Source organism: Oryza sativa, chromosome 8, assembly GCF_034140825.1.
Source record: "Oryza sativa Japonica Group chromosome 8, ASM3414082v1".
Lineage (NCBI taxonomy): Eukaryota > Viridiplantae > Streptophyta > Magnoliopsida > Poales > Poaceae > Oryza > Oryza sativa.
The window spans coordinates 1,859,625-1,883,990 of NC_089042.1; the positions used below are offsets into that span (position 1 = coordinate 1,859,625).

The 24,366-nt window shown below is 46.3% G+C and overlaps 1 long non-coding RNA gene across 3 annotated transcripts; it reads right to left on the reverse strand.

Annotated features, from left to right (window-relative positions):
* Window positions 1-9,508, reverse strand: LOC136351415 (uncharacterized). Of its 3 annotated transcripts, XR_010734506.1 has the most exons (8): window positions 9,158-9,508; window positions 9,030-9,071; window positions 8,850-8,916; window positions 8,618-8,760; window positions 7,848-8,146; window positions 6,033-6,154; window positions 5,760-5,922; window positions 1-309 (listed from the first exon to the last, which is right to left on the reverse strand). It is a non-coding gene; the product is annotated as an uncharacterized lncRNA (long non-coding RNA). The 3 variants fall into 3 exon arrangements; XR_010734508.1 differs by lacking the exons at window positions 1-309; window positions 6,033-6,154 and having other exon boundaries at window positions 5,660-5,922; XR_010734507.1 differs by lacking the exons at window positions 1-309; window positions 5,760-5,922; window positions 6,033-6,154 and having other exon boundaries at window positions 7,748-8,146.
* Window positions 9,509-24,366: the final 14,858 nt, after the last annotated feature.

Here is a 24,366-nt window from a genome sequence, read left to right on the forward strand (position 1 = left end):
TGAGGGAGTAGTTTATTATAAACTTGCAGGTAGGTTTGAGGAAATAAAGTGGAATAGTTTATTACTACTATATGATTTGACAGCAAATTAAGTCTTAACATCAATAACAGCTTACTCCAAAATGACATACACCCTCCGTCCCAAAATAAACCAACTAAAATAAATCAACTAATTAAAACATAGCTAGGATTTGAATCTTTTTGGGACGGAGAAGGTACATACCAATAAAGTGGAAATAAAGTGGGTATATATCAACCTGCATCCAAACGCTCATACTTCATACAAACAGCCCTTCATTGGCAGGGCATCCTATTAGGTAAATAATAACATCGTATAAGAATCAGGTTGCATATTTTGAAGAACCTGATGAATTGCTACAAGCCTACAGCAGTTTTAAACTTCAAATGACTACAAAATACATCTACTGGATCTAGTTGGTATGTATGTTGTGCTCTGACTGTTTCGTGCCCACAATAGCACAAAATGGTACGCTAATGTATACCCTTAAGTTCTTTAAGGATCATTGTACAAATTTCTTCCGTGTTGATTGATATGAAGAGAAAAAAAGGAATGTATCCAAGGAGAGCTGGCCAACTCCGGCCCGGCTAAAAAAAAAAAAAGAGCTGGCCAACTCATAGGAGAAGTGAGAGCTCATTTCTCCTGTATCACAACTCAGTCTCAAGCGTATGTAATAACTGTTAGTATAATCCTTGTTCTAGTTAGTTATTTGGTTTCCTTAGACAGTAAGCTATAGGCTGCAGCTGTTACTCGGTTGTCAGACTGCTGCTATTAGTGGTAGTAGTCAATTTTTATTTTACCTCTAGCAGGAACATAGCAGCAGCAGTATTGTCGGTTCAGCAACCGACCTATCCATGTACTATAAATATAGCTATTGTGCTAACATAAGTAAGCTTTTTCAGCTCATTTTCAGTTTCAGTTTCAGCTAGACTATTGAGTGTAGTTCAGAAGTGATCCTACCAACAATTGGTATCAGAGCTCAGGTTAAAGAAGTGTGAGAGAGATGGAGGGAGTACCAGCTGCTGGAGCCAATGCTTCCAGGTCGCCACAACACCGCGGCCGCCATCACTCGTTATCGCCAACACCACGGCGAGGACGAGGTCGAGGCGCTGCTGTTCGAGAGGTTGTTGTGCAGCGGACTGTCAGGGAGGTTGGCGGCGCTGCTGCTTTCCCCACCCTCACGCGAACCAACTACACCGAGTGGTCGCTGCTGATGAAGGTGATGCTGCAAGCCCGTGGCCTTTGGGACGCGGTGGAGCATGGTGAATGCGATGAGCAAGAAGACAGGATGGCAATGGAGGCCATCCTACGCGCTGTCCCCAGCGAGATGATCTCGCTGCTCGCCACCAAGGACTCCGCGAAGGACGCCTGGGATGCCATCAAAGTGATGCGCGTCGGCGTGGACCGCGTGAGGAAGGCGAAGGCGCAACAGCTGCACCGGGAGTATGAATCCATCTCGTTCCATGATGGTGAATCGATCGACGACTTCGCCCTACGGCTCACAAGCCTAGTGTCTCAGCTTGGGACATTAGGAGAACGAATCGAGGAGCAGAACGTCATCGAGAAGTTCTTGCGCGTCGTCCCAGAGCGATTTTCCCAAATCGCTGTGTCGATTGAGACCCTGTTGGATCTCTCGACACTCACCATCGAGGACGTCACTGGGCGTCTCAAGGTGGCGGAGGAACGGCGACCAGCTCCAACGTCGACGACTACTCCAGCCGGAGGCCAGCTTCTCCTCACGGAGGAGCAGTGGCTCGCACGGCAGAAGGAGCGACAAAAAGGGGAGCGATCCTCCAAGCAGTCGCAAGGTGGAGCTCGTCAGCGACCTCGCTCCCATCGCAAGAAAAGAGGTTTTGGTGGCGGCGTAGGAGGCGAGAAAGGGAACACCAATCGGGACACGGCACCAAACAGATGCCACAATTGTGGCCGTCTTGGCCATTGGGCCAAGGACTGTCGCCAGCCCAAGAAAGAAGCCGCTCACCTAGCCCAAGGTGATGACGATGACGACGTCCTGCTGCTTTCGCGGGCATGCGAGCTTGAAGATGACGATGCCACTTTGTTGATGGCCCACGCTTGCGAGCTCAATGATGGCCCCATCATCGCGCCATCTCCTGTCTCCCTCGTTGAACCGCGAGTGCAGGTGAGCCTAGGAGCCACGGACGCTGAGGACAAGGAGGCGTGGTACCTTGACACAGGAGCCACCAACCACATGACGGGCCGTGGTGACGTCTTTGCTGAGCTCGATCGAAGCATCACCGGCACCGTCAAATTTGGAGACAGCTCCATCGTAGACATCAAGGGTGCCGGTAACGTCATCTTCACCGGCAAGAATGGCGAGCACAAGGTTCTCAGTGGCGTCTACTACATTCCGCGCCTCAAGAGCTCAATCATCAGCATCGGTCAGCTTGATGAAAGCGGGACGCGTGTGCTGGTCGAGGACGGCATCATGCGTATCTGGGACCGCCGCCGCCGCCGCCGTCTTCTTGCCAAGATCAAGCGGGGACGAAGCCGTCTATACGTCCTCCGCCTCGAGGTTGCTAGGCCGATTTGCTTGGCTACGCGACACGATGATGTTGCCTGGCGCTGGCACGAGCGCTTCGGGCACATCCACTTCGGCTCGCTAGAGAAGATGGGCCGACAAGAGCTCGTGCGTGGCCTGCCTCGACTGGAGCATGTCGAGCAGCTTTGCGACACGTGTGTCATCACCAAGCATCGGCGCGCTGCCTTTCCAAAGGCAGCCAAGTACCGCGCTCAGGAGCCGCTAGATCTCGTCCATGGCGACATCTGTGGCCCTATCACGCCGGCAACGCCAAGTGGCCGGCGTTACTTCTTGCTGCTGGTCGACGATGCCACACGATACATGTGGGTGGCGCTCCTAGCAGCCAAGAGCAATGCACCTGACGCCATCAAGAAAATTCAGATGGCAGCCGAGACTCACTGTGGGCGCAAGCTGTGTGTATTTCGCACGGACAACGGCGGCGAGTTCACGTCGCTTGAGTTCGCCACCTACTGCACTGATGAGGGTATCCAACGTCATTTCTCCGCGCCCTACGCCCCACAACAAAATGGCGTGGTCGAGCGGCGGAATCAGACAGTGGTGTCCATGGCGCGCGCCCTTCTCAAACAGAGGGGAATGCCTGCGGAGTTTTGGGGGGAGGCTGTCAGCACGGCTGTCTTCCTCCTCAATCGTGCACCAACCAAAAGCCTCACTGGCAAGACGCCGTATGAAGCTTGGCACGGCAAGAAGCCGATGGTCAGCTTCCTACGTACCTTCGGGTGCCTGGCGTACGTGAAGGAGCTAAACGATGTGCGCAAGCTCGACGACCGCAGCACACCCGGCGTCTTCATTGGCTATGAAGAAGGGGTGAAGGCATATCGTGTCCTGGATCCAAGGACACGGCGTGTACGTCTCGCCCGTGATGTCATCTTTGACGAGAGCCGTGGGTGGGACTGGACGGCAGCAAGCGGCATAGATGCTCGACCGAGCAGCGATTTCGCCATCGAGTACCATGTTGAGAAGACCACTGGGCATCCTATCCCTAGTGTGGGGGGAGGCGTGGTGACCCCATCAGCATCCCCAACGCCACTACAAGAGACTTCACCAGCAACCCCTGCCACACCAGCACCAAGTCCTAGCGTTGCCCCAACAGAGTTCGTGTCACCTCCCTCACACGACGAGGAGAGGATCGACGCGGCGCACTCCAACACCCCTGTCCGCTACCGCACAGTTGACAACTTGATCGGGGAGAATGCCCCGGCACCAGGGATTGCAAAACGGGAACTCGAGGAGGCGTCTTTGCTCCTCGCTGGACCTGGTGAGCCATGCTCGTTTGCAGAGGCGGAGGGTGATGATGCATGGCGAGCAGCCATGCGTGAAGAGATGGACGCGGTGAATCGCAATGGGATTTGGGAGCTTGTTGATCTCCCACATGGCCATCGCCCAATTGGACTCAAATGGGTCTATAAATTGAAGAAGAACGAGGCCGGAAAGGTGGTCAAGCACAAAGCTCGTCTCGTCGCCAGGGGATTTGTCCAGCAACCTGGGATTGATTTTGACGAGGTGTTTGCGCCCGTCGCGCGCATGGAGTCAATTCGTCTCCTGCTTGCGGTCGCCGCCCAAAAAGGGTGGCACGTCCATCACATGGACGTGAAGTCTGCCTTTCTCAATGGAGATTTGGCAGAGGAGGTGTATGTGAAGCAGCCCCCTGGTTTTGTCGTCGCCGGAGAAGAAGACAAGGTCCTCCGCCTGCGCAAGGCTCTTTATGGCCTGCGGCAGGCGCCAAGAGCCTGGAATGCGAAGCTTGATTGTACTCTGAAGGAGCTCGGTTTCGACCAAAGCAAGCATGAGCACGCCATGTACCGACGAAACAATGGTGGCTCTGCTCTACTCGTCGGGGTCTATGTAGATGACCTTGTGATCACCGGGCCATCGACAAGAGCAATTGAACAATTCAAGGAAGAAATGAAGGCAAAGTTTCAGATGAGTGATCTTGGCTTGCTCTCTTTCTACCTTGGAATTGAGGTGAAGCAAGGAGATGATGGAATCTCCCTGAACCAGGGGCGCTATGCTCAGCGCATTGTGGAGTCGGCTGGCCTCAAGGACTGCAACCCTTGCGCCACTCCAATGGAAGAAAGGCTCAAGCTGAGCCGTGATAGCACGGCACCTCCCGTTGATGCAACAAAATATCGACGGCTGGTTGGTAGCCTTCGCTATCTTGTGCACACACGGCCAGACCTAGCATTTGCTGTTGGGTTCGTGAGTCGCTTCATGGAGCGGCCAACTGAGGAGCACATGGTGGCCGTGAAGCGCATTCTACGCTATGTCGCTGGCACGATGGAGTACGGACTTCATTACAAAAGGGAGAAAGAGGAGCAGCGGCTGATTGGTTACAGCGACAGCGACCTCGCCGGCGACATTGATACAAGGAGAAGCACAAGTGGCATGTTGTTTTTCCTTGGTTCAAGCTTGGTGAGTTGGCAATCCATCAAGCAGAGAGTGGTGGCTTTATCTTCCTGTGAAGCAGAATATGTTGCAGCCACCAATGCTGCCACACAAGGAATCTGGTTGGCTCGATTGCTCGGCGAACTTCTTGGGAAGCAACCTAAAGCGATCGAGCTAAAGGTGGACAGCAAGTCTGCCTTGGCGCTGGCAAAGAACCCTGTCTTCCATGAGCGCAGCAAGCATATTGATTTGCGCTATCACTTCATCAGAAGCTGCTTGGAGGAAGGAAGCATCAGCGCCAGCTTCATCACCACCATGGACCAGCTCGCTGACATTCTAACGAAGGCATTGGGGCGAGTTCGATTCCATGAGCTTGTTGCAAGGATTGGAGTGGTCAAGATTAGTTCAGAATAGAAGAACAAGGATTAAGGGGAGATTGTTAGTATAATCCTTGTTCTAGTTAGTTATTTGGTTTCCTTAGACAGTAAGCTATAGGCTGCAGCTGTTACTCGGTTGTCAGACTGCTGCTATTAGTGGTAGTAGTCAATTTTGATTTTACCTCTAGCAGGAACATAGCAGCAGCAGTATTGTCGGTTCAGCAACCGACCTATCCATGTACTATAAATATAGCTATTGTGCTAACATAAGTAAGCTTTTTCAGCTCATTTTCAGTTTCAGTTTCAGCTAGACTATTGAGTGTAGTTCAGAAGTGATCCTACCAACAATAACCATCAGCATATTGTGTTCAATTGTGCTTATTACAGATTTATGCATTAGCAAGCTTCAGAATAGGTATTACCTTCTTCAGAAATCTGTTCAAAATAACACAGCATTTACGATTGATGATGTCTCAACATCTTGAGGGCTTCCTCTGTTGACTTTGCTATCAGCACCCTGCTGCTCGTTCCCATGGGTTTTCACTTTGAGCTTATGATTATTATATGCAACAACACCTGCTATTGCTGCAGATCGCAGAAAAAATGGTGTAAAAGAAATTAATGGGCCCAAATTTGGACAAGGGTGTAAGATAAAATAAAGTTAAACCAATAAGAGAAAAAACAGTATAATATACCTATCAAATAACCAATTATATTTATAAAGGTAAGCTGTGTATCTGCAACGATAAGAGCTGACAGCAACACCACAGTCCAATCCCTCACAATTCCAGTAACACGAGCTGTCAGTGCACTAGTTCTGGAAATGACAAGGAAGACTGTGGGATTTTGGGTGAAAGTGCATATGCAGTTTAAGAACAATGTGAATGGTGGGAAGTTCTATGAGACTTTCATTCATCTTGGGTTCTCTAAATAAAGACACACAAAGTGCAGGAAAACAATATGATAAAGTTAAAATAGCAAACAGTTTTCAAGTTAATTAATTATGAGATCAAGTGGTCAAGATATATGCAAGGGCTAACATAGTACATGGAAATCAAGTTAAGCCTAACACCCTTTTTTTTTTCAGAAAAATCTCATGAAGATCAGTCTAAGGGCTTCTGTGATGACTCCACCCATCCGGTAAACCACACAGACCCAGCTGATTGTATTTTCACCAACAGATGCCACAATAACCCCAACGCTGATGACAGGCACGATAGCAAGCATTTAACAGCTCATTTCTTCAAGGCCAAAGGCAGCTCTGAGAAGAAACACAGCTACTACAATGCTCGAACAAAGAGTACATTAACATCATATTTTAAATTAATAGAAACCAGAGAGCTCGCATACTTATTTCCTTCAACATCTGCGCAAATGCAACAGATATGTAGAGGTACGCACTGCTCCCTAGACAGTGTATCATTGCAAACATTGCTCCAATTGGAACGACCGAACTAATATATCTTGCAAGTTCAGGTGTACTGGTTAGAAAGAAATACATTTCTGGGTTTCTGATACTCATTATTAACAGGACAAGCAAGCAGTATGCCAGGAGTTCAGCGTTACATGCTAGTTAATAAACAAATAGTGAAATACTTTTTCTGAAGGAACAATGGCATTGAATTAGATAGAAATATTGTAGAGCACCTAAACATTTGCTTCTGGGTAGCTACAGCCAAATATTGAAAATCAAACCTTTCGAAAAGAGTACAAGCCAAATATAGCTGTGTTTGGTGGATGTTAGTTGTGTTAACTTCAGGGGGAAAAAACGGCAGGCAGTTGTGGTAACTCAACTGTTCAACAGTCTTCTGTCAATGTAAAACCTTCATTATCTACCATGTAAAACTATCTCCCAATCCTAATGTAATTAGTCAGCCTACTTTGGCTGGCCCAGCTAAAAAAAAAAGAGTGCAAGCAAGCCTACTCATTACACTATTCAGAATTAAGAAACATCCACCCAATCGAGATCCAGGGACTACCAAATTTCAAATTACTTCTATTATGTTCTATAATCGTATGCCTCTTGACATTACCATATGCATATTCAGTTGCTGCCTCAGTCAGAATCTTTACAAAAAAAATGTGAAACCCGCTCAATTAGTTGAAATCTTAAGCATAAAGTTTTTTTTTTCATTAACAACAAACAGCATAACATTTTTTTTTCCTGTCCTAAGAGGAGGTTTCAAGAAACAGCTGTCTAACTGTTGTCCTTTTTTTTTTCCTTCTCTAACATGAGATGCATGTATCTATTTTGACAAAATCCAACAATGTCAGCAAGGATATAATAATACGTCTTCAACATATACATATAAATGCATAAACTACATTCCTGCTTTCTTCTATCAGTGAAATGGCAGAGCTCCAACCCATTCCCTAGAAAAAAATAAACTATATTCCTGATTTGTTCAGATGAGGAGAGACAGACTTGCAAATGCTTTATTCATGCTGCGATGGGTCATGGAACATGATATACTGATGAAATACTACTGTGCAAATAAGAAAAATCATACACTGTTCATGACTCGCATATTGGTAGTCATTCCCTCCTCAATCTTTCCAATCTGGGAAATATAAGGTTATCAGTATTTGTTGTAACATCTAAGGCAGTGAGCAAGACCTAGTCAAGCGGTTCAATTTTAGCTCTGATAAGAAATAAGTAGATCAATCATATGATTGCAAGCAACTTTCCAGTCCCATTATCTCCATTTCCGTCCGCTCCACCAACTCCAGCAACAAGAATGGACGAAGGAAAATCAGATGCCTTTATGATTGTATCAATAGTCTCTTGCAAATCAGTCATCGCACCACCCTGGACAACAAAGGGAAAAACATTGACAACATGGAAACATGGGTTCAGCGTTATACATACTGTGACTATTAACAGAACGAAGTATTTCTGCTGATTCATGGCAAGTGATTGGTTTGCTATTGCAGTAGTAGTGCTAATTACTGGACAAAATAGTGTTGGCCAGCCAATGATACATTACGAAGTGCACTGATATAAACTGACATAATCCCTTGTGTTCCTTCAACCTCAGGAAGTTTAATATAGTCAGGCACTCGGCCAATAGGCAAACAGCTAACATATAATTTCAAGAAGCATTTTAAAAGCACAAAACACTAAGTACATAATTTCTTACAGAAGAAAAGGAAATGTTCTGTAAACCAAAATAAGATGGGTGAGAAAAGGAAGATTTCCACGTTTGCTTCCCAGATGTGGTACTTAGAAATTCTTCTACAGAAGATGTCATGGTGATTAAGGTAGCAAAGAGTAGGATACCTCAGGTTGATAGATGCTGCCATTCAGGTTGAAACAGTGGAAATAGGAAACAGGACATCAATAGGTCTAGCTCCAAAGCCCCCATAAGGGGAATCGCTTAGCAGGGTCATAGCATTGTAGTGCATCTCTGTTTCCAGTACTGCCTGCCAACCAACAAAAAAACAGTGGAAGTACTTAAATCAATGTTGTCATATGACCATCAGAACACAAGAACTAAGAGATTGTTACAAACCATTTGGCCGACCAGTGGGTTCGATGTAATGCAAGGAATCTGGAAGCCATGGGATTTCCATTTGAAGCTACAGAGCACAAAACATCCAAGATTTCAAGGCAACGACTTCAAGACAGTATGCGTTTATCAACTAGAGAGCTGACGATGAAATAGTGGGAGGGCCAGCAAGAACTAGCACACCTGTGAAGTCTATGGCTACCATGAAATTCAATTGACACCCCCCTAATGAGAGAGCACAAGTTAGCATTAGATTTTGTCCTTAAGAAAAAAAGATAGAAACTCGCCACCGCTGCGCGCGCACACCTAACCTGCGCCAAAAAGCATGCGGGTGCTGTGGATGCCGCGCCCGCGCGGCGCGGCGGTGGAGCTGAGCGCCGCCGCATGGCTCGCCGCCCCCCGCCGCGAGGAGCAGCAGGCTCAATTAGCCGGCTAGCCAACGGCGGCCGCGGCGCGAGGCAGGGTGAGCCGGTGAGGCCGCGGCGCGAGGCAGCCCGTGGCAGTGGAGCGGAGTGGCCGCCGGTGATCGCCGGCGGCGTACCACCCGGCCGCCGGCGAGGGTTTTGTGGATGGGGTGCGGCGGTGGCTTTGGTCGGTGGGTTTGCCTTGCCTTTGCCTCGCCTCGGGGAGACTTGGAATGGGAGGGAGTGGGCCCCACTCTCTCCCTCTCTCTCTCCAAGAGAGTAGTAGTAGTAGTAGGACAAAACAAATATAATATTTAAAAAAAAACACAGAGAGAGACGTACATCACCACCCTTGGCCTTGGCCGGCATCTTTCGCAACACCAACTCCGCCTCGCCTAAAACCCTTCCTCAATCTCTTCTTCTCCGGCGCCGGCGACGGCGTTGCAACTTCAACGATGGGAAGAAGAAGAAGATCATCAAGCTAGTTTTTCTAGATCATTTCCACGGCCCTATCCACAGTTTCGTCACCACTCTCTCTCCAATCCAGTGCTTGAACACAGCAAAAGCTCCTGCTCGCTATATCTATCTACTCCGATTCAAACCCCCCAAACCCCTTCCGATCGATCCCTTGCTGGTAGGGGTGAAATCGGGTCGGGTTCGGTCGGATCTCATCCTTCCCATATCCTAACCCACATTTTATAATCGGAATCGGGTCGGGCACGGATATTATCGGATACGAATAGAAGCACGGATAATATCGGGCATAAATACGGAACGAATACGTACCAAGACGGATACGAACTCTATCGGTTACGAATATTTATTCAAATATCAAGTCAAAGCAACAACCAAATATACCACATAGACAATAGCCATTCAGCCATTTCCTATATGTCTATTATGAATATATTAGGGGCTTATGGCATCATAATGCCTATCAGCAAAACTGTACCAAAGTAGTAGCAAAAGTAGACATTCATTGCTTGATAGCTTCAGACTCAATGCTGTACTGATCTGAACTGTGAAGTGAAGGCTAGGGTTTGTGCTTGGCACTTTGTTTGGTGGGCCTTTTGGATGTGGGCTGGCTGTTGCCTGTTGTGTTGGCCTGTTGGGCGCTTGCCTGTTGGGCTGTTGTCCATCTATCCGAGTAATATACGGATAGATTATCGGGTAATACCCGCATAATTTCCCGGATAATCCGTATCCGTCGGATACCGCTCTCCCGAACCCGATCTCATATCCGCAAAAAATTACCCGTATTCGAACCCTGTATCCGTGTAAGGGTCCGGGTACCCAAATTCCCGACCCGAATTTGACCCGAAATAATGTGGCCGGGCGGGCGGTCGGGAAATACCCGCCCCGTTTTCAGTCCTACTTGCTGGTACGCAAAAATGCCTCCAACGAAGAAGGACAAGGGAAAGGAAAAGATTAAGGAGGTAGAATGATAATTTTTTTAAAAAAAGCTTCATGATCTTTATTTTTTTTCTGTTTCTTCGCGCGGTAGCTTGATGTGTGTTTGGTTTGTGCATTTGAAATTTTGCGTGTTTCTTCAACAGCCCAAGCCATCGGATGATTTCTACTTGGATCTGGGTGATCTTCCTAAGAGCTATGCCAATCTAATGAAAGATATTCCTCGTCGCTTGGAAGAAATTATCAAAGCTGAGGCGCCCTCCACCAGTAAGGGGAAGAAGCTCTTCAAGAAAATCTCGGGGAAGCTATATACTGCCCAGAGTGGCACATTTTTGGTTCATCTCACGCCTGATAAGGATACTGCAGATTCTGGAAGAGTGTCTCTGCTATTCCGCTGGAAAGACTTGTATTTCGAGGGATTTTACTCCAAGGGTACGTATTACGGTATATCTAATCTACTCGCTTTATCATGCATTATATTACTAACTTATTAAGAACACTAGCCATACTGCCTCTTGCTTGCTGGATGTGCCAATTGTTGTTGGTTGATTTGGTATGTATAGTGCTAACACATGGAGAATCGGAGACGCACGATTGCAATGGCCCTTGTCCAGGAGTGTTCATGCATATGCACCGCTTTTGTCTGGAATTGTTTCGAATTGGGAGGTTAAATCGTTGCAAAGTTGGAGTACTACAAGTATTTGAGGCCTGGAATAGTTTTGAGTTTCCAAATTAAGGGTTGTAGTTCTATGAGGCATGATTAATGCTGTAGAGACTTGCATTAGCATTCTGACATGAAGGATGCAATTAATCATGTGACAGTACTATATATATACTCTTGCTTGCATGCATGCATGCATATGTCAATTGTGGTTGGTTGCATGCATATGACTCTCACTGCTGGGCTACTTACTAGCACACTGACACACTGGTGTGGAGGAGCATTGCATTGCACCACACCCCCTTTTGTCAATTTGGAGTTAATTTGTTTAATTTGGGAGGTTAATTAAATTGTTGTACATTAATGTGTACAATATTGTGTTAATTGCCCTATCTGTTGCTTTCGCAGGGATTTGGTTCAGGCTACAGGATTTTCAGGCAGAACTCCCTCCTCAGTCTCAGTTGCCATATGCTGCCAAGGGTGGGAAAGGAGTGGTGATTCTCTCAATCGAATCTAACTATGCAGGGATAGGAGGAAATACCATATACATGGGCTCTGATGCATTCGACAAATGTCTGAAAGCAATGCTGAGAGCACCTGACCTGGAAGGTCATAGGCTCTACTCGGTTCTAAAATCAAACAGAGTTCTAGCTGTCCCTGTTGTAGGAATATCTGAACCTTTAAGGTTCCCTCAATTCCAGGAATGGGTTCTCTCAACCCTCTCACCACCTCCTACCGATGCTGACCACTCCTCGTCGTCTGATGATCCTTCTCCTGGAACTGATGCTGCTGAATCGTACTCTGCTGGAATGGGTACGGGCAGGGACAAGAAGGTTCCTGAGAAATTCTCCTTCTACTTCACAAAATGGGGCACGCTTTCTGAAGGATTGTTGAACAATAGTGTTCCAGAAGAATTTAGCACGATGTCCATTGATGAGATGGCTGCACTTCTTGGCATTCTCCGATGGATGGAGGGGATGTCATTACCTGCACCAAGGAGTGGAACTCATGATAGTGAGGCCTCCAGTTCCAGACCAAGCAGGGCTACCAAGGGTAAGCATAATACCAGTAAATAGATGATAGCTAGGCACAAGATGTCAATCTGGAAAGAGTTTGAAGCTGGTTGCGGACAACTAAGGTTGATGTTTCGATCAGGCACAAACGTGCTTTTGTGATTGAGTGAGAACATATGCATCACACGTACTAAGTTTTCAACTCAAAATACATGCAAATAAGTTGTAAAAAATATTGTTCGAACATGGTAATTTGCGTGTGTTTTTTATTCTTTTTATGATGCATTTTGAGACAAAATTTTAAATGACTGTGCATATCATCATTGCAATCTCAGATTATTTTTTCTTACAACAAAAGAGAATGGCGGACGCGACAGGGGGCTGCATGACCCACGTTAATCCGTCTTATATATTACTCTCTCCGTTTTAAATTATAAATCGTTTTTAATTCGATTAGAATCAAACTATTATAAGTTTAATTAAATTTATACATAAATATAATAATATTTACAACACCAAATTAATTTTATTAAATCTGTAATTAAATATATTTTCATAATATATTTATTTTGGGTTAAAAATGTTATTATTTTTTTCAATAAATTTAATTAAATTTAAAATAATTTAACTTTAACAAAGACAAAATGATTATAGTCCAAAACGAGGGAGTACTAGTTAATTATCTGAGTAATTAAGCCTACTAATCCACTGCGCGCTGTTCACGTACGTAAGCCATGACCACCAGTCCGAGTCTTGCAAGCAGGCACTAGGCCTCACCCATATACGACAAGACGTTAGTTAGACAGTTTGGTGAATTTAACTAAACTAAATCATTTCTTTGATTACTTACAGTAATAATGGTAATTTAATCAACCAATAAAAGCCCTGATATAAAGCCCTCATGAATTTTAGTCCCCATGGTATAATGGCGAAACATGCCCAAACCATCTACTCTAGTCGATAGTATTGTGTTACTAGTTTATTTCATAAGCACACCTATATTTAATCATGCATGTGTGTTCAGTGTTCGCCACTTAAAAGGATGACCATTTAAGCGCATGTTTATACATTAATATAAACACTTCCTGATCCTTTTCAAGTAACGATAATTAACCTTTGTCGTAAGTAGCATTTTTTTTACTACTATTAGTTTCTATAAATCCATATAGTGTAACATTATAAGATTTATATTTCTAAAATTCACTAGAAGAAATTTTTTTATAATGTATAATTAAACAACATTGACCTGATCGATTTGCCCTATTAATCTTTAGTTATTTGAGTGGTTTTACGTGTAATTTCAAGGTTGTTTTGAAAACACCCGATCCACTTTGAAATCTAACAAAAGCGATATAGATACCTATACAACTCACCATATATATATATATATATATATATATATATATATATATATATATATATATATATATATATATATATATATATATATATATATATATATATATATATATATATATATATATATCTTAAACTTTAACATGCAAAACATGTAATATGACATCTTAATAAAGCACATACGCATTACATCATCATCCACGTTTAATTTCCTTCTAGTAGCTAGCTTAATTTCACATCTAGTACTACGACCTTCCATTTCAAATATACGTAATATTGGATTAGCATACGTACGTAAATATTAGGGGTGGTTGGATGACCTACTAGCTAGTAGTTCTAAAAGCTAAGCGAATAAATATGTTTTCTTGAATTTAACACAATTTTATTATAATTGACTGGCATAAGAGAGAAAATATAGAAACTGATTTGATTTGATTTGAATGTCTAAAACAACTTTATATTTGTATAAGACTTAGCAAATCTATGAAATCTTGATGAGGGGATCGGAGACTAAAGTACATGCAAGTCACTTGAGTACGGGCAAGTGCAATGTAAGAATAACAATTAATTAAGGAGGAAATTGATAATATTGCCACTCGATTTGTTGGGCTTTTCACCCTCTGCGTAAGGAGGATTTGAGCCCTTTTTTTCACTGATTAGTCACATATGCATGAAAGGACCAATTACCAATGACTACCGTTATTAGTTGCGTTAAACTGGTGTCAGTTCAAAAAACCGGCACCTATAGGAGCTTTGGAACCGGCATCAATAAAAATTTTTCTACTAGTGATGCCTGTTCGATCATCCACCTGCTGCCATTAGCACCAGCTACCGACTAGGAGAAGCGGCTAAGTGCTACCGTCTTGAAGCACCCTGCCCTTCAAGCTCCTCAATATTCCCCCCACTCCCTTCTAACTGAGCTCCACTTATTGTCAGAAGAACACAAGGAGAAGAAGCAGGACTATTGTCGATCACCCCAAGTTCCCCTCCCCTAAGGATGTTGAGATGCGCCACCACCGTCAAGAGAAACACCAAACCTCACAGGCAGGGGTGGATCTAGGATTTGCTTGGAGGGTGGACTCATCCTCTTCTTCTCCTTTCAGCCCCCCTACTATTATTCCCCCTTCCCTCTCATCTTCTTTCCGTGGGGATCCAACGGGGTTGAGGGGACTCAAGCCCTCCAGTATTCACGTTGGATCCGTCCCTACTCATACAGAAGTCCTCTAGCATCGCTTGCTATGTCTACTATGCTACTTGTACTGTAGTGGAGGGAGGGAAGGGAGGGGAAGAGTACGGCGGGAGGAGAACAGAGGGAGGACGGAATTGAGATGGGGGTTGTCGAATCTTGGCGTGCGGGCAGCCGGTCAATCAATTTGTTCTCGGCTGGTCCTATGGAGACATAGAAGAAGGGAGGGGGTGCGTTATATAGGTATGTATACTATTGTATAGGCATCATCCTCTCTATGGCTAATATGTGCAAAATAGTAAATCTTCAAGGTAACAACGAAGTGTAGCAAATAATTCATTAATTTGAGCGTGGAGGGTGTTATTTTATCAAGGCCAAGTGGCAAACCGTCGATTTTCTCTTCATTAAGCAGCCTAAAGATGCATTTATTATTCCGTTTAATTAGCTATCCTGGTGTTTACATCCAAATTTGGCACCTATGGACGAAATAGAGGAAAATTGCCAAAGTTTGGAGAGTGCCGGGTTTCCTTCATAGGGCCGGTCAGACCAGAGGTATATGGGCGGTCTGACCGGCTAGTAGGGCCGGTCTGACCACAGGTATGTGGGCGGTCAGACCGGCAGGGTCCGAGTCCGAGTCTGTTTTCGTCGGGTCTCGGGTTTCCTTGCTCGGGAAGGCATGTTTCGTGTTTCCTTTGGTTTCTATCCCGAGTTGGACGTAGAGAAGGGCCTATAGAGGGTAAGACCAACCCCTATTTAAGGGACAAGGCCGGTTCATTGTAAAACCCCCAAATACAATCTACTTGAATCATTCTTTTACTATGTTTTCTATTTTACCCTAGTTTTAGTCCATCTTTGTCGGTTTGCGCCGTAAACCGTCCGCCGCCGCTGCGAGAGTGCGACACCTCTTTGTAGGTTTGTCCTGAAAACCTTCCGTTTTGCCCACGAGACGGGTAGTTATCCTCATATCGATCTAAATCAGCCTAGAGGCTGATTTTGATCTCTAAATCGGCTCCGCTAGCCGGTTTAGCTTTTCTTTTTGCAAAACCCATCTTGATTTGGCCCTTTGGTTAGATCGAGGTGGTTGGCGACTCCATATCACCGCAAGGCGTTTAGGTGTTGCGATCGTGCTTGTCGACTTGTCACAAAAAGTTGCCAACACGATTTTTGGCGACTCCGTTGGGGAAGAGATCCGTTCATCGTCAACTCAACTTCGACTTCGCCATGATGAAGCCGCCATCCAAGACGGAGGTGGAGCCATCCAATATGATCCTGGTCACATTGGATGACTTCGAAGGAGAAGATCGTAAAGCTATGGAGGAGTACATCAACGAGTTCACGCAGGAGGCGTTGATGAGGGCAAGCACTAGGACTCGTCAAGGCGTGATCATCAAGCCCGGGCCACGTCCTAAGCTCACTCCCGACTCGGTAAGCAATGATGAGGTATCACAATCTATCCAACAACAAATTGCATCTACAATAGATTCATCTATGCTTGTTTTTAAAGATCAATTAGATGCAACTTTTGAGGGTAAATTTGATGAGTTTTTAAGGGTTAAATTCGGCCCTCTTTTGGCCGATCACATGGTAAAAAATAAAGCCTCTTCCACTACTAATCAACCTCCTATAGGTCAAACCGAAGGAACGGCGCACACGGCCGGTCAGACCGCGACACAGCCGTCGGTCCGACCGGCCAGACGGCCGGTCAGACCGGGTATTACCCCGGCGGTCAGACCGGGACTCAGGCCGGTCTGACCGCGCCTCTGGACGCCGGTCAGACCGGGCATTGGGCCGGTCAGACCAGCGCAATTATACCAATACAGGGGATAGATCCAATGACTAATGCTAGTTATTTGTATCATCTTAGAACATCTGATCCTCCTATATCTACTACTACAAGCAATCCCCAAGTTCCCCCACATGTTCCTAATGCCTATAATGATGTTGCTAGGGGATATCCTCCCGATACTAGACAAGGCCAATATAATCATATTGCGCCACAAACACAACCTATTAGGCCACCAAATCTACCGCTAAATCAACAAGGGCCTAATAATATGGAGGATATAATTAGTGATATTATGAGGAATAGATTCAGGATCGAAACTAGGAATCGTGCTAGAACTTACAAAAAGCCGTATCCTGATTATTATGACATTATCCCATATCCTCGTGGTTATAAAATTCCTGAATTTACAAAGTTTAGTGGTGAGGATAGTAGGACCACATGGGAGCATGTAGATCAATTTTTAGCGCAATGTGGTGAGGCTAATTGGAATACATGTAAATTACGCTTGTTTTCTTTATCTTTGTCCGGTACTGCTTTTACATGGTTTACTTCTTTACCGGCAAATTCTATTTCTACTTGGGCTCAATTAGAACAAAAATTTTATGATTATTTTCACACTAATGAAACTGAGCTTAAGTTGTCTGATTTAACATCGGTTAGGCATAAATGCAATGAATCTGTTGCTGATTATATCAAGAGATTTATGAATGTTAAAAACCGATGTTTTAATTTGAAGATAACTGACAAAGATTTGGCCAACATTGCATTTGATGGATTACTTGATTCTATTAAAGAGAAATTGAATGGCCAGATATTTCTTGATGTTGATCATGTGTTGCATGAAGTTCTGGCTCAGGAAAGCCGAGTGAATGACGATAGCTTACATGCTAGTTTAGATGAAAGTGCAATATCATGTATAGCCGAACCAAGCGATGTTTCAGATTGTGTTAATGATTTGTGCAATGATACCATAACGATTATAGCCGAACCAAATGTTGGTTCGGATTATCTTGCTAGCTTGGGTAATGATGCAACAATCATTATAGCCGAACCAAGCAACGGTTCGGAGTGTGTTACTAGTTTAGACAATGATGGAATAGCCGAACCAAGTGATGATTCGGATTGTGTTGCTAGCTTAGAGAATAATGCCATTGAAGATATAGCCGAACTAAATGACGGTTTGGATTGTATCACAAGCGAAAGTGAAATAGCATTGTCACCTAAGACCGAGTCACAAATCGGTCGTGTGGATGTTGAAAAGATGATGACAATGTCTTGCGGAATAGTAGTGAAATAGAATCCAAAGTAGCCATGCATACATATCAAAGGCCGTATCCTGAACACGTAGATTCGGTCCCATACCCGCAAGGATTTGAGGTGCCCAACTTCACGAAATTCACAGGTGAGAATGCTATGACTACAATAGAGCATATCGGCCGCTTTATTGATCAATGTGGTAAGGCCGGTAGTGATGATTTGCTTAAGTTGAAGTTGTTTCCCCTTTCTTTGTCAAACTTTGCATCTACATGGTATAGTTTGCTTGCTCCTAGTTCAATTTCTACATGGTCACAAATGGAGCATGAGTTTCATGGTTATTTCAAAGATGCAAGCTTGATGGAGCAAAGACCGATTAATACTTCATCGGTCACTTGTGAAACTATTTCGGTTACACCTATGCTAAGACCGGAATTGTTAGTAATTCTCTCCCTATTAATCCTATTGATGTTGATAAAAAGAAAGGGAAAAATGTTATTGTTAAGGATCCTCGGCCCAAGACACTTAGGATCAATAATGCGAAGGCCGAAGATCATAAAGTTGCAAAGGATGAGTCATCTAGTATCCAAAGGACCAAAAAGCCGAAGCTCACTTTTGATATGCTTATGGCTAAATACAAGAAAGGATTAGCCGGTCAATGATTTGACAACCAAACTAGTGATTCGAAAAGACCAAGATCATCTCGTAGGAAGAGATTTGGTCAAACATCAAAGCAATCGGAGCCATCAACCATACCAACTCCATATAAACCTCCAATTGTGATGCCATGGTATCCATATCCAATGTCACTATATGGTTATCCTTTTATGTATTACATGCCATGGATGCCTCAATTCTCTACGCCGTTTCATCAAGGATGGGAGGAATCACCTAGGGCAGTACCAAGTCATTCTAACTCAAGACAAGACCGTTTCCCACAAAAGAATCGGTCCGGTGGATCAAAGGTGAAAAAGGCGAAGAAGGTGTGGGTGAGGAAGGAAGCCAAAGCTCCGGAGGTCGTTGCTATCAAAGAGGAGTCTCAAGATGTTCATGTACCTACTGGAGATGCGATGGAAATTACGCAAGCAAAGGAGATCGAAGCCGACGCCGTGACTGTCAACATTGGTGGTCTAACCGAGATAGCTGGCCGGTCTAACCGCCAGACTATGGCCGGTCTGACCAACCCTCCTGGCCGGTTTGACCGACGGCTTGTGGCCGGTCTGACCGGACCTAGAGGCCGGTCTGACCGAGGGGCATTAGAGAAGAGTGAGAAAATTGAGAGCAACACAGGAGGTTCCACTTCGACCAAAAATATGAAGAATCATCATTTGGCTCCTGGAAAACAACCACAGCCGAAGTGGATACCTTCCGGCTTATCTCGCTCTCAAAACAGGAGGCTTCAGCGTCTTCGGGCCATGGGTAAAAAAGAAAAGGAGACCAAAGATGTGGAGAACAAAACATGTAACAATTTAGATCCTCGAACGACATCTAGGCAAGTGTGGAGACCCAAAGAGGTAAAAGTTAAGAGACCGGTGATTTCCCATAGTAGAGATAAATCCAATTTGATGAGAGAAGAATCATCGGTCATTAGAGATAAGTCTCCTTCGCATGATGCTATGGATGTTGGTGCGGTGTTCATCTTGCCTTCGAAATCGTGCAGTCGAGAAAGCCGATTTTGCTTGAGGGGCAAGACATTAATATGCTCATGAAGAAATCAAGAGAAGATGAACGGCGATGGATACAACATCACATCTTTGAGCCGCCGTTCGTCGGATGCTAAGGCAAGGTATGGGTTTATTGTGTTTACCATTATATGCCTATGCCATGTTAAAACATTGCTTGTGTCAGGGTTACGGGTTAGGTATACCCCTTACCCTTCGATATGCACCACATATCGACATGGCATACCCGCGCATACACGGGCATTATCTGCATATACTAAGGAAATCTTCCACAGTGTTTAAGTCCTACTCGGACAAGACAGGGTCGTCAATATATCGTGTAGGGTCCGATGTCTCCGAGTTCGACTTGGAGACCACTTGATTTGCGATATAAAAGGGATCCCCTGGGAGGACCTAAAGGATGGAATCTGATAGCCAACACAACCCCCACAGCCTACGAAGTCGGAGCCTGCAGGAGCCAAATCGCCGGGGATCTAGTCGAATCAACTTAATTACGATCTCGCCGCTTCATCGAGTTCCATTGTTCCCTTTGTAACATGTGGTTTTCCATCATATAATCCCATATCAACTGGATTAGGACTATTACCTATCAAGGGGCCTGAACCAGTATAATTTTTGTCTTTTATTGCTTGATGTCGTACTACGTAGATCCTTGTACCAACGTACCCCAATACCCTCTATATCCGGTCTACGGGTATCACCCGTCGACAGTGGCGCGCCAGGTAGGGGGGCTTGGTGCTCAAGGTTTTACTACTATGTCATCCAGCTTCGTCGACAACAGCGTCAACACCAACCTCAACCACGGGTTTCCTGCTTCAACAACGTTGGTGTGGACTCAAGTCGGCGAAATCGTCTTCCCGGTGTACACCACGATGCCGATCTCAGCCGGTCCATCAATGACCGGAAACGAGAACGCAGTGGCTGCAACCCAAGGCGACTCCATGTCGAAGGACCCTCCCGCCGAAGCAGGGAATGGAACATCGACAACACCCGAGCTTGAGAAGGATTCTAATGCGGCCGAACCTTGTCTTTCCGACAAGAACCACGAGCCGACGAGAACAGCTTCCGAAGCGACAAGGTCCTGGTGTCCTATCCACAAAACCAGGAAACATACTTTGCAAGCCTGCTGGGTCTTCCTCAATGCCCACGCCGAAATTCGCGCCTGTAGAGAGCGTGGAATTCAGCGCGTTTCTCCAACTCGTGATGTCTATTGTCCTATTCACAAGACAAAGAATCACGACCTCTCAAGCTGCAAGGTTTTTCTCAGCGCCATAAAGATGTCATCTCCTAAGGTCCAGCCATCAAGCGTATCCCTTAGAGAGGAAGACAAGAGACAGGGAACGACGCTGACCTCAGATCGATTCGTTGGTGCGATTGACATCGACTCCCACGAACCATCAGTTCTACATCTACTCAAGGACTATGGCTCGTCATCAACGAGTACACCATGCGAGGTATTGGCTATCGATGGGACCAGCACGTCAGCACGCGCTAATGCCGAGGCGGAGAATCAAGTAGTTACACCGGCTCAGCGCATCAGTACCCTTAACACAATACTGAGGGAGGCACCTTACGATCCCGTTCTGAACGACGATCTTGCGTGGTGGCAGGAACGGCTACGAGAATCAGTAACCAACCTCAGCCACACGTTCGAAGGGGCTGCTGCTGATGCACACCCGGAACAGCCACCAACTGGCGGCGTCGATGGCGAAAACCCCGAACAGCGGGAGTCACCCTACCGAGCAACCCCTTCACCCCGCGGCACTGGCGACCTCCGCGATCACCTGAACGGCCGCCGAGAAGCACGTCGCACACAGGGCAACGGGAGCCGCTCTCGACATCACATCCCTTCACGGCATCACGATAATGAAGAACGAGGAGGCCGCTCGAACGAAGACCGAGACCGTGATGATCGCGACAATCGTGAGCGGCGGGCGCCGGGCAATACCAGTCGAGGACGCCGCCATAATGGCGAAGACGACAGAGATCGGCCCCGGGACAACGACGGAGGGCGACGATGGGATTCTCGAGAACCCGGCCGATGTCCTCGTAATCCTACACCAGAACCAAGCGATTCTTCGTCATCGTCATCCTCTTCTTCATCCTCATCGTCAGATAGACATCCACGAAGGACACACGATCGCCGACAACCCACTGCCCCCAGCGCTGGGTGTAGAGCTTTCGGTCGTTCCCTGCGTGATGTCCGATGGCCTGAGAGATTCCGACCCGGAACAATAGAGAAGTACGATGGGAGTACTAACCCAGAAGAATTTCTTCAAGTCTACTCCATAGTACTTTACGCTGCCGGAGCAGATGACAACGCATTGGCAAATTATTTGCCGACTGCGTTAAAAGGCTCTGCACGTTCATGGCTGATGCATCTACCGCCCTACTCGATTTCTTCATGGGCAGACCTGTGGCAGCAATTCGTCGCCAACTTCCAAGGAACTTACAAGCGCCATGCGATCGAAGACGACCTACATGCGTTGACACAGAACTCGGGTGAATCCTTGAGGGAATATGTTCGGCGCTTCAACGAGTGCAGAAATACAATCCCCAAGATCACCGACGCTTCTGTAATTTGCGCCTTCAAGTCTGGCGTCAGAGATCACTATACTACCCAGGAGTTAGCGACAAGACGCATCACAACTACTCGGAGATTATTCGAGATTGTTGAGCGATGCGCCCACGTGGACGATGCGCTGAGGCGCAAGAACGATAAGCCGAAGACCGGGGGCGAGAAGAAAACAGCCACGGACGCACCTGAGTTAAGCAAGAAGAAAAACCGCAAGAGTGCGAAAAGGAAGGCTCAAGCGGAAGTTCTCGCAGCAGAATACGCTAACCCATCCAAGCGCCCAGACCCACAGGGTAGCGACGCAAGGAAAGCATGGTGCCCCATACACAAGACGGACAGACATTCTTTAGAAGATTGCCTCGTTTTTAAAAAGTCGCTCGAGAAGCACATGGCATTGGAAAAAGGCAAGCGAGTACGCGTGGTCGAGAAGGACGCGGAGGCAGCTGCTCAGGAATTGGACTCAGCATATCCAGACTCTGACCTCCACGTTTCACACATCTTCGGAGGCTCCACATCGTACTCTTCATAGCGAGAATACAAGAAAGTGGAACGTGAAGTCTGTTCGACATGGCAGGGGGCTGCACCTAATATGAAGTGGTCTGAACAGAAGATAGAATTTTCGGAAGAAGAGCATCCCAAGACTGCCGTTATCCCAGGACGCTATCCGATCGTGGTCGAGCCCACTATTCGGAACATCAAGGTCGCGCGGGTTCTCATTGACGGTGGCAGCTCAATCAACCTTCTCTTCGCCAGCACTTTGGATGCGATGGGGGTCCCACGAAGCGAGTTGACGCCTACCAATCAACCCTTCCATGGAATTACTCCCCAGTCCTCGTCCAAACCATTGGGCAAAATTACGTTGCCTGTGACTTTCGGCCAAGCAAACAACTTCCGAAAGGAGCAGATCACCTTTGATGTCGCTGAATTCGATACAGCGTATAACGCCATCATCGGGAGAACTGCACTTGCGAAGTTCATGGCCGCATCTCACTACGCGTATCAAGTGCTCAAGATGCCGGGACCGAAGGGAATAATCACCATTCAAGGGAACGCAAAGCTGGCGGTACAATGCGACAAGCGGAGCCTCGATATGGTCGAGCAAACGCCCAACCCACCCGCCACAACTGAGCCTCCCAAGAAAGTGAGCAAGACAAATAAGACGCCGAAACCAGACGGCGCCATCAAGATCGTTCCACTCTCCAGTGCCAACCCCGACAAGACCGTCAAGATCGGGGCATCACTAAGCGAGGAATAGGAAATCGCGCTCATCACCTTCCTCCGCGACAATGCTGACGTGTTCGCTTGGCAGCTGTCCGACATGCCGGGGGTCCCCAGGGAGGTGATTGAGCACAAACTCATGGTGCGACCCGATGCCAAGCCAGTAAAGCAAAAACTGCGGAGATTTGCACCAGACCGAAAACAAGCCATACGAGAAGAGCTCGACAAACTTCTCAAAGCTGGCTTTATCAGAGAAGTTCTTCATCCAGAGTGGCTAGCCAATCCAGTCATGGTGCGGAAGGCCAACGGGAAATGGAGGATGTGCGTCGATTTCATCGACCTCAACAAGGCGTGTCCCAAGGATCACTTCCCTCTTCCTCGAATAGATCAACTGGTGGACTCGACAGCCGGCTGTGAACTGTTGAGCTTTCTCGACGCTTACTCCGGCTATCACCAAATTAGCATGGTGAAAGAGAACGAAGAGAAGACAGCATTCATCACGCCGTTCGGGGTATTTTGCTACGTTAAGATGCCTTTCGGACTGATAACAGCAGGGAATACTTTCCAGCGCACGGTCCAGGGCGCACTTAGTGACCAGCTCGGCAACAATGTCGAGGCATACGTCGACGACATTGTTGTCAAGACCAAGACAAGCGACTCATTGATTGACGATCTGCGGGAGACATTCGACAACCTACGACGATATCGCCTCATGCTTAATCCAGAGAAGTGCACGTTCGGAGTACCGTCGGGCAAACTGCTCGGTTTCCTCGTCTCTGGCAGAGGAATAGAAGCAAATCCCGAGAAGATCAAAGCAATCGAGAACATGAAGTCGCCACAAGACTCAAAGAAGTACAAAAGCTAACCGGATGCATGGCAGCACTAAGCAGGTTCGTCGCTAGGATGGGAGAACGAGGACAACCCTTCTTCGCTCTGCTGAAGAAGAAAGACAAATTTGTATGGACACAGGAAGCC